Raw genomic sequence first — 9489 nt, forward strand, 5'->3', positions numbered from 1 at the left:
GAAATGTTGAAACGTTTAAGAAAACATTAAATGTCATAATAGTCTGCGTTATTTGATTTGAAATATATTTAAACCTTATCAAGTTAGGTATCAAACAACTACCATATCCTCAATTTTAATTGGGTTACAATTTGGTATATTGTTAAATTGAATCATATTATACAAAATAAATATTGGTACCAACAAGGTTAATGATTTATCTATACTTGTTAGGCATAAGAATTCACATTAATTAATAAAACAAGGATGATTCATGACATAATGTTTTAAGGTTATCTATATATTGAAGTAAATGTATTTGTATATGTACGCATGGACAATACTAAGTATTTTAAGTATTTATAAGTCTTACACTATGATATTATATTATAAAAAAAAATATTTTATTAGACGCAAAGAAGTAAACACCACCTATTCTAGGAAGGTAACAACATTTTAATTCTCTGATTATAATCACAATAGTCACGTATACATGAAAGTGTTTAAAAATAATGAATGTACCAATTATTGCTAGTACAATTTTAAAGTACTTAAAGGCATTTGATCGTTAAGAAATAAACTTGTATATATTATATGCATAGGTAGGTACCTAAAATTGTTGCAATAATTATTATTAGTTTTAAAACATAAAAGTCAATTATATAAAATTATTTTATTCTGCCTTCGGTGCACTTTGTTATGTATAAATGTACGACTAAGTTTAATTGTTTAGTATAATATGTATATAGTATATTATACAATAGTTTATAATAAATTAAGTTAATAGTTACAGATTGTTCTATAACACTAGACTACTGAAGTAAAAATATTTTTACTCATGTTAATCCATCATCAAGATAAATGTTGTTCATTATTGTTAGTAAAAATTGTATGTAAAATAATTAATGAATAAATGTTACCGTTAACTAAAACAAACATCTATGTATGATAAATTGCAAGCTAAACAATAATACATCTTAAACAATTAATATAGAAAAAGACATGGACTATTACCTATTAAAAGTAATATTTAGTTAAGGGGATTCGATACCGAGGTTTTCTGTTTTTTTGTCTAAAACACTCACGCGTGACATAGTATTTTAGACGTGTTTTTTGCCAAACATACCAATTGATCTAATGAATCGATAAGAATTCTGAAAACAGATTTGAATTTGTCGTCCAATCTACTTGAAATTGACTTCCCCACATTTTTGATTTTTTGATTTTTAAATACTTTTTTTGAATATGACATTTTTTAGAATTTGGGGGATAATATCAAATAATAATTATTAAGTAAACAGTTAATTTAAAGAACTATATTGATATATTTAAATTTCCATAACATATTTAACTATAACTTATTAATGTACTACAAATTAATAAAAAGACAAACATTATCTTATTACAGCATAAGACGCAGAAAGGTAAAGGTAAGCCAACTAATATTACAGTAAAACATATAATAAATAACCACTGCAAAGTAATTTGGTCACAATAAAACAATTTCTTAATTTTTTATATTAAAATGTAAGAAATAAAATATGTTGATGAACTAATTTCTTGAATTGGGTGTTTTTGAATATGATAGGTCTGGGTAGGTATCTGAAAAAAATATGTAGTTATAAAAACTTCCAATATACATAAACTTGTGAGTTGATTTTATTTGTGTGTGACGTCAACTTTGGGGATGCAAAGTCTAAACTATAACTTATTTTTTTTTTTTTGTCGAGGCTTTTGAAAATGACTGTTTTGTTTTAATCCCCCTCCCCTCCAGCATACCAATTATATTCACTTTTTTATCTGATTTTTATTGATATTAACTTAATAAATAATGAGTTTAATTTAATCAAATCCATGTTACATTAATTTATTAATACTATTATAGAGCGATGCAATGATGTACCTACATTTTTTAACGGCCAGATTTTTTCTTCTTTTTTTTAGTTATGATGGGTATTGTAGTGGAGGTAGGGTTATGAGGCGGAATTACACCTTAACACGGCAGTGCCTAGTGACAACAACCACCGCTTGCCATCCCATTGATCCAGCACTGGATATTAATGTTTGCTTTTTATGGCTACTGTTAAAGTAAAATACAGATAAGCTTTTCATTTACACAATAGTATGATTTAAAAAAAAAATATCTTACCTATGATCAAAAAAATGTTTGATTTTGTAAAAGTTCACAAACATTTGATACCATCATTTTTCAATAAATTGAAGATTATTGTGTTGTAATTTGGTTAGCCGATACACTGTAAATAAACAAACTAACATGTTATGCCCATTATTAAGATAATTTATTAGACATTTAGACACTGAATAAATCGATGTAAAATATAAAACATCTTCATGATTACATAAAAATATATACATATTACATTTTACAACATTTGTCATGTACATTATTCAGTTTATTATGCAGTAAATACATTTATGCAAACAATTTCACTTGAGTACAAAATTACCAAATTTTATACATGGAAATTATAATATTAAGCTAATTTATTACAGTTATACAGTTATACTGTTGAGTGCCAAACGTTCAACAAACGGATGTATGATGTTAATACAAAGTGAAGATTATATATTTTACCCGTGCTCAGATCACTGAACTAAATACAGTTCAGTGGCTCAGATACTCTAAACCGAGGTGGATTTATTGAATCCACCTTGCTCTAAGCCACGGCCTTAGAAGAAAAAATATTTATTTATATAATATCTAATATACATAATATCTTCTAAGACCGTGCTCTAAACTCTGATACTGCTCCATAATGTGAACTGTGTTGTTGATGCCACTATGCCAGCAAAATATGCTCAAGGAAAATCTTAGTTGTAGGGCTGGGAGCGAACAATATTAGGCCTTGCGCCCGGTCACTGAAATGCATAGACCTTTAACTTATAGATTAAGTCATTAAGGGCTATGAGCAAATACTATGGATTAGAATACGAGAAGCTTAATATGGGATTTATGGTGACACAATAGCGCTCAATTTCACTTTTGGTTGCCTATTCAATCCCCTTATTTTGTTTTATGTATTTTGATTTTGTGAAAAGATAATTAATTATGATAAGTATCAAGTGATGAATTTAATAAATAACAATTATTAATCTATAGTATTTGCTGTCATAGATATTATATTATACTATTATGATACACAATACACTAATACACAATAAATAATATTACCTATACACAATTCAGAATTGTCATATTATATTCTGTGTAGTTCTATACTGAATTACCAGTAAGGAGCTGTATAGGCAAATTTAGTGACATGAGTGCCATGTTGTCAGTAGTTTTCTACATAGCTTCCCGTATTCTAATCCAGTGGCGTGACGAAGGACTTTAATATTGAGGCACGTGCCTCAGCTTTAAGGGTGGTGGGTATTCTGGAGACAAGGAGCATTTCAAATATAGTAAATAATTTATTAAGTATACACTAAGACAGCGAGACTAAGCCAATCATTCTCAGTTACCATTTACGTAAATAAGTAATTATTTATATATAAGTATTTATAATTACTAATATAAATTATTGTGCCTCATAAGTTAATGAAGTTCGTCACGCCACTGTTCTAATCTATAGTATATTTTGCTATGAGTGTCACCAAATACTCTATAATATGGCTAATACGGGACACCGGGACAGTCAATGATAACAGATGTCGACATGGCCCAATGTTTATGGTTTATAGATTTATATAGTATAATCTATAAACCTCGGAAATGGCCCCTCGAAATCGTAGTTGTTGCCTATCGACAAATGAAAATCGTGTGCATAAATTGCCTACATGAAAAACAGTTAATTTCTACTCAAATATCCCGCCTTTATTCGAATTAATGAATTAATCTTTTATATCGTTATAATAAAATATATAGCTATAAAGCCAAATATTTGTTTAAATTGTAAGTAGATGAGATATGAAATGTAAGTATTAATTCTTTCATCGCGATGTTTAGCTCACATTGTGTAAATAACCGACCCGGACGCCTGGCGGTAGATAGTTATGATAGAATCTACAGTGAGGTAGTCGATAGAGTCTAGAGTCGGCGGTTGATGGTTGGATGGTCAAGAATGAAGAGTCAGGTGGTCGATAGTGGAACTCAAGGACTGACAACAACCTGAAGAGGACCTGCGGACGACCAGCTCAACCCGCATTTGGACATCGGCACCCACGACACACCATGGCCCGATCGGGTTAGCCTAACCGGAGTTATAATTTATAAGTATTCTTTCGACGTTGTAACTTGTAGTAGATATTAATAATACATTAATATTCAATAACAAATATACGTATATATATATATATTACGTTGAGTATTTTGCTTCACATTGGGTAACCCTGATCCCTAAAAATAATATCACACACCGAGGTCGAGTCTCCGAGATGTCTCCTATAAACAGAATGACACCTGAACGGGTAAGAGCCCAGGTGAAGAGGAGACGTTACAGTATTAAAAAGGTATATCAAAAAGGTATAAATCCATCGCGCCGGCATAAAAAAGGTATATTAAAAAGGAATACATCTATTGCACTGGTATTAAGAAAGTTATATTAAAAAGTAAATTTAAATAAAAATAATTTACATACATGTATGACATACAAATTTATCTTTCTGATGAAGTGTCTTCAATCTTAATCTCAATCTAAAAAAATTAAATTAAAATTAGAAAACGTAGATATAAAAATAGATTTGTATTTAATTACCTTATAATCATTTTTTGTAGTGGTAGCTTATCCGTTGTACAAATTCAAACATATCTAAATTTCTATTTAAATACTTGGATATAATATTATCTTCAACTATGGTTTTTTGTTTTTTATTCTTATTTTCTTTCTCGACGCTATTTATTTTTATGTATGATTGAAGTTGAATAATTTTGAAAACTTCATAAAAAACAAAAATGTTTGGATGTGGTAAGTAAAAATATTTCCCATATGCTGAGTGAAACGACTCACAGGCATTTGTCGTTCTTTCGCCTGATATGTTACACGATGCCCAAATATACAGTGGGAAAGTTGCATCTTCACCAATATAATATGTATTAACAAGGTAATCACAAAACGTATCAATTCGTTCGTCCATTGGTTTAATGCTCATAAAATCAACCACGAAAAAACTGCCGACGTTTTCAGGTTGTGGTAGGCCGAATATCCACTTTAACCATTTTCCAATGTCTCTTGAATGATTTTTCCACATTTTGTAATTTGTTTTATCTTCAAGTAATAAAATAATATAATTCAAACTTACCTATGATATTGAATACGATATAGATATATTAGATTAAAACACGTAAAACCGATTTGTAGTTATAATAGAAATAGTGTTATAGACGTTTATATATATATAAGAATCGATCAGCGTAATTGACGTACACCATTTATTACATTCAAATATCGATAGGCGCAATTGACGTACACAATTTATAACATTGGAATATCGATCGGCGCAGTTGATGTATACCTTTTTCCTATCCCATAATTTTAGATTCTGAGCGAAGCGATGAATGTATTGATTCTACAATGATGTGTGTTTTTTTTTTTTATTTATTTTTATTTTTTTATTTTTTTTTTATTTTTGTGTCTGTCATCACCTTTTAGGACAGTAAAAGTGCTTGGATTTTCTTCAATAGTAACTTTTCTGACAGGAAAGTGAATCTAGTTGGTACTTTGGGGGGTCAAAAGTAAAAATTTCCCAGTAGTTTTCACAAGCGACGTGATAAACAAAAGAAAAATTAAGGAAAAATGGGTTTTCGAGAAAATCGATTTTGGTTTTTGGTGTAACTCTAAAACAAATGACCGTAGGGACATGAAATTTTGACTGAATGTTTATATTAGCATTTTCTATACACCATAAAATTTACAAAATATTTTGACTCTTTTTGAGCTGTTTACGGCCATTGTCAGTTTTCAATTTTTTTAGTTTTTTTTTCTATAAATATTAATAAAATTTTATCTGTTGAGTAAAAAAGCTTGAAAATATAATAGAAGGCTCCTAGGTTATTGTTTCAAAGGAAGATGAAAAAAATTAAAAATCCTTAGTCACAGTTTTTAATTATAAGCATTTAAAGTTCAAATTTTGACAAAATACGGGAAAAACACGAAAAATAGCAAATTATTTTGATGAGAATTCATAAGAATTTTTCTTTTTAAATCTAAGATTTGAAAATGTAATATAAGATTACTCATAAGTTTGTCTACCTTTATAAAAAAAAAAATGTCTAGAAGAAACTTAAATTACATTTTTATGAGCGTCTGAAATTTATATTTTTACAACATTTGATATTTACTCGATTTCTCATGTAACAATTTTCTTATTTTATTGTAATTAAAAAACGAATGACTGTAGATACTTGAAAATTTCACTGAATGTTTATATTAGCATTTTCTATACACCATAAAATGTTGAAAATATTTTGACTCTTTTTGAGCTGTTTACGGACATTGTCAGTTATCAATTTTTTTAGTTTTTTTTTTCTATAAATATCAATAAATTTTTATTTGTTGGGTAAAAAAGCGTGAAAATTTAATATAAGGCTCCTGATACATCGTTATAATAGCAGTTGAAAAATATTAAAAATACATAGGCACAACTTTTTTTTATAAGCATTTAAAGTTCAAATTTTGACAACATTTATCAAATTTATAATTTATTAATTATTTTGTGGTTAAAAATGTATAAAATGTTTAACTTTTATGGCTAAAGATTGAAAATTTAAAACAAGGCTCCGAGTAAATAGGTTATATATAAATTACTTTATTCACAATAATATCATCAAATATACTTGGTAAAATCATAGGCTGACTGACCGTTTTCGCTCAGAATCGTTTTTCTTATACATTGATATTATATCATTGAATTCAAATTTAACACCATCCATTACAGTGATCCACTTGTAACCTACTGTACAGCAGAGCGACATCCACTTATCCACCTTTTTCTTTCTTTACCTGTGATTTTCGGCGCAATTGATATATGCCCAAAATTTTAATTCAATGATATAAAATCATTATATACCAAAAACGACTCTGAACAAGACGGTCTGTCTAGCTACCTACAATATTTCTAAGAGTATATTAATTTATGATATAATTGTGATTAAAGAAATTAATTTTATTATTAGGCATTTTAGTACAACAGCAGGTTAAATTAATTTCTGTCAAATTACATTTGATGATGTCGTTGTATGTATAAACTATAATAATATACTCTACAAAGTTTTATATACTCATTAATAATATTTTTAAATTACAACAAAATAATTAAAATCGTTATTTTTGGTTTTAACATGTAATTTCGTCCAAATTTGAACTTATAATGTCTGTAAAAAATAACTGTGTTAATATTTTTTTTTAGATTTTTTGGTTACAGTATAAACTATTTAAGGGGTTAAATAGTATTGAACAATTCTATGAAAATGTATTTTTATATTTCTTATAATATGGTTTATTGAGCGTTTTGAGAGTAAATACACCTATTATCAATATTACAGAAGAGAAGTTAATCTAAGCCTGTATAAAAGTCAATTTTCGATATTTTAATTACTAAACTCAATAACTAAAATTTGTACAATAGGTGTTCATTCTGTAATGCCACTCAGTAAGCTAGGTACCTATATTATTGGAAACACGAAATTAAGTTTCAGCGTTTCACTAACATTCATATTTGTAATTAGTGTGTAAAATGCTGCGTTAGTGACATGTGTGTGCACGTGAGGGTAGCCCACTATCCCATGGGTCTGTTGTGAATTCAAGTTAGGACCAAAATGTGGGGGGGGGGGGTAGGGGGTTAGTGTTTCGGATAATCAAACAATGATTAAAAATATACAATAAATATGAATTTAAATGTTTTATATATGTAATTAAAAATTAAGTACCTATTGTAGTTCCTGTATGTATAACGTATAACGCATCTTTTAAATTAAAAATGTTCATAAGTTCTTATGACATTTTCTTTGTTATTTGCCAACAGTAAACGTCGTAATATTTGTAAAAGATGTACGTATATTTTTATAAACATTTGTGAAATTTCGAAATGCGGATAATCAGCGCTCTAAAGGCAGAGGCGAACTTCCCATAAGGTAGTGTGAGCAGCTGCCTAGGGCAAAAAAATTCTATAAGGATTTATTCTAAAACATTATAGAAAACAAATTCGGAAAAGGTACTCCCGGTCCCGGTGAATACAGTAATTTAATAGTAGGTACCTATTATCCATTAGTTTGGTATTATAATAAAGTCGTGGATCGGCTATTGAAATATGTGACGCACTTTTGCCATTCGTCAATAAATTAAATTATAATTAATAAATAGAAAAACTATTCGTTTTATATTCGACAATCGTAGTTTTTCACTGTTTATTCCGCTTCAACTTATAAAATCGAAATGATCAAAATTCCTTAATGGTTTACTATAACCTGCATTATATATATATTATTATTGTCATCGTGTAAAATTTGTTTTTAAATGATTAAAATATTATTATTAATAATTATATCATAATATTTAGAAATGTTTAAAAATTATTAGGTGGGTATAATATTGTATAAATTATAAAGAAAAAATAATATGAGTGAAACTAGAAGGTAAAACTTGTTAAATTTCTCAAAAATTTCTTTGAAAATGAAATACTTAGCCCAAACAGTTAATATTCATCAAAATGTCTTTTGTTTAATAACTTAAATGATATCGCAATGGCGCAATACAAGTATATACAAATATAATGAATTTGTACCGTGACCAATTTTTAACCAAACCTGTAGACAAATAAGCGACCAAAATTATAAGTCTTATTTGTTAATACTCTATATTATAAAAATTTTAGTAACTTACATTGTTGCTCATTTTATAACATTAATACGAATAGGTATAATAGGTACATACTTATTTGGTAACATTTTTATTCGACATGCACTCTTCCAAACGATCAATTTCAGGTGTCCAATATTACAGGTGTTTACTGTACCATTTTAACCACATAATAGGTGGACAGTTATCTTTAGATCGGCACTGCAATGCAGGGGCGTCCCTGGGGGAGAGCGAGGGGGAGTGACCGCCCCCCATAAGTCGTAAGATGATTGTTTTGGCTAATAAATAAATAAATTTTATAAATTTTGTTAATTTTTACTACACTGATTATTATACAGACCGTTGATGCATACGTTGAAGCAAAGCGGTATTCAAGAGTGAAATCCCCCCTCAAATAATGGATCTATAGCTTCAATGGGATGAACAAAAACTGGGATTTGTAAGTATTCTTCAAAATATATATCTATCTACGAAGCGATGTTATAGAAGCAAACAATGTAGTCAAAATATTATTATTCTGTACAGTTATTTCAGAGGAAATTGCCACCGAGATTTTTATTAGTGGTGGGAGGTAGCTGGTGGGTCCCTTAGTAAATGTAATATAATATACTCAATGATATAGTATTAAAATTAGTAAGTTATATTATATTAATACATTATTATGCATTAATACTTGGGATATTTTTAACTTGTCTCT

The sequence above is a fragment of the Metopolophium dirhodum genome, chromosome 1 (assembly GCF_019925205.1).
Source record: "Metopolophium dirhodum isolate CAU chromosome 1, ASM1992520v1, whole genome shotgun sequence".
Taxonomy (NCBI): domain Eukaryota; kingdom Metazoa; phylum Arthropoda; class Insecta; order Hemiptera; family Aphididae; genus Metopolophium; species Metopolophium dirhodum.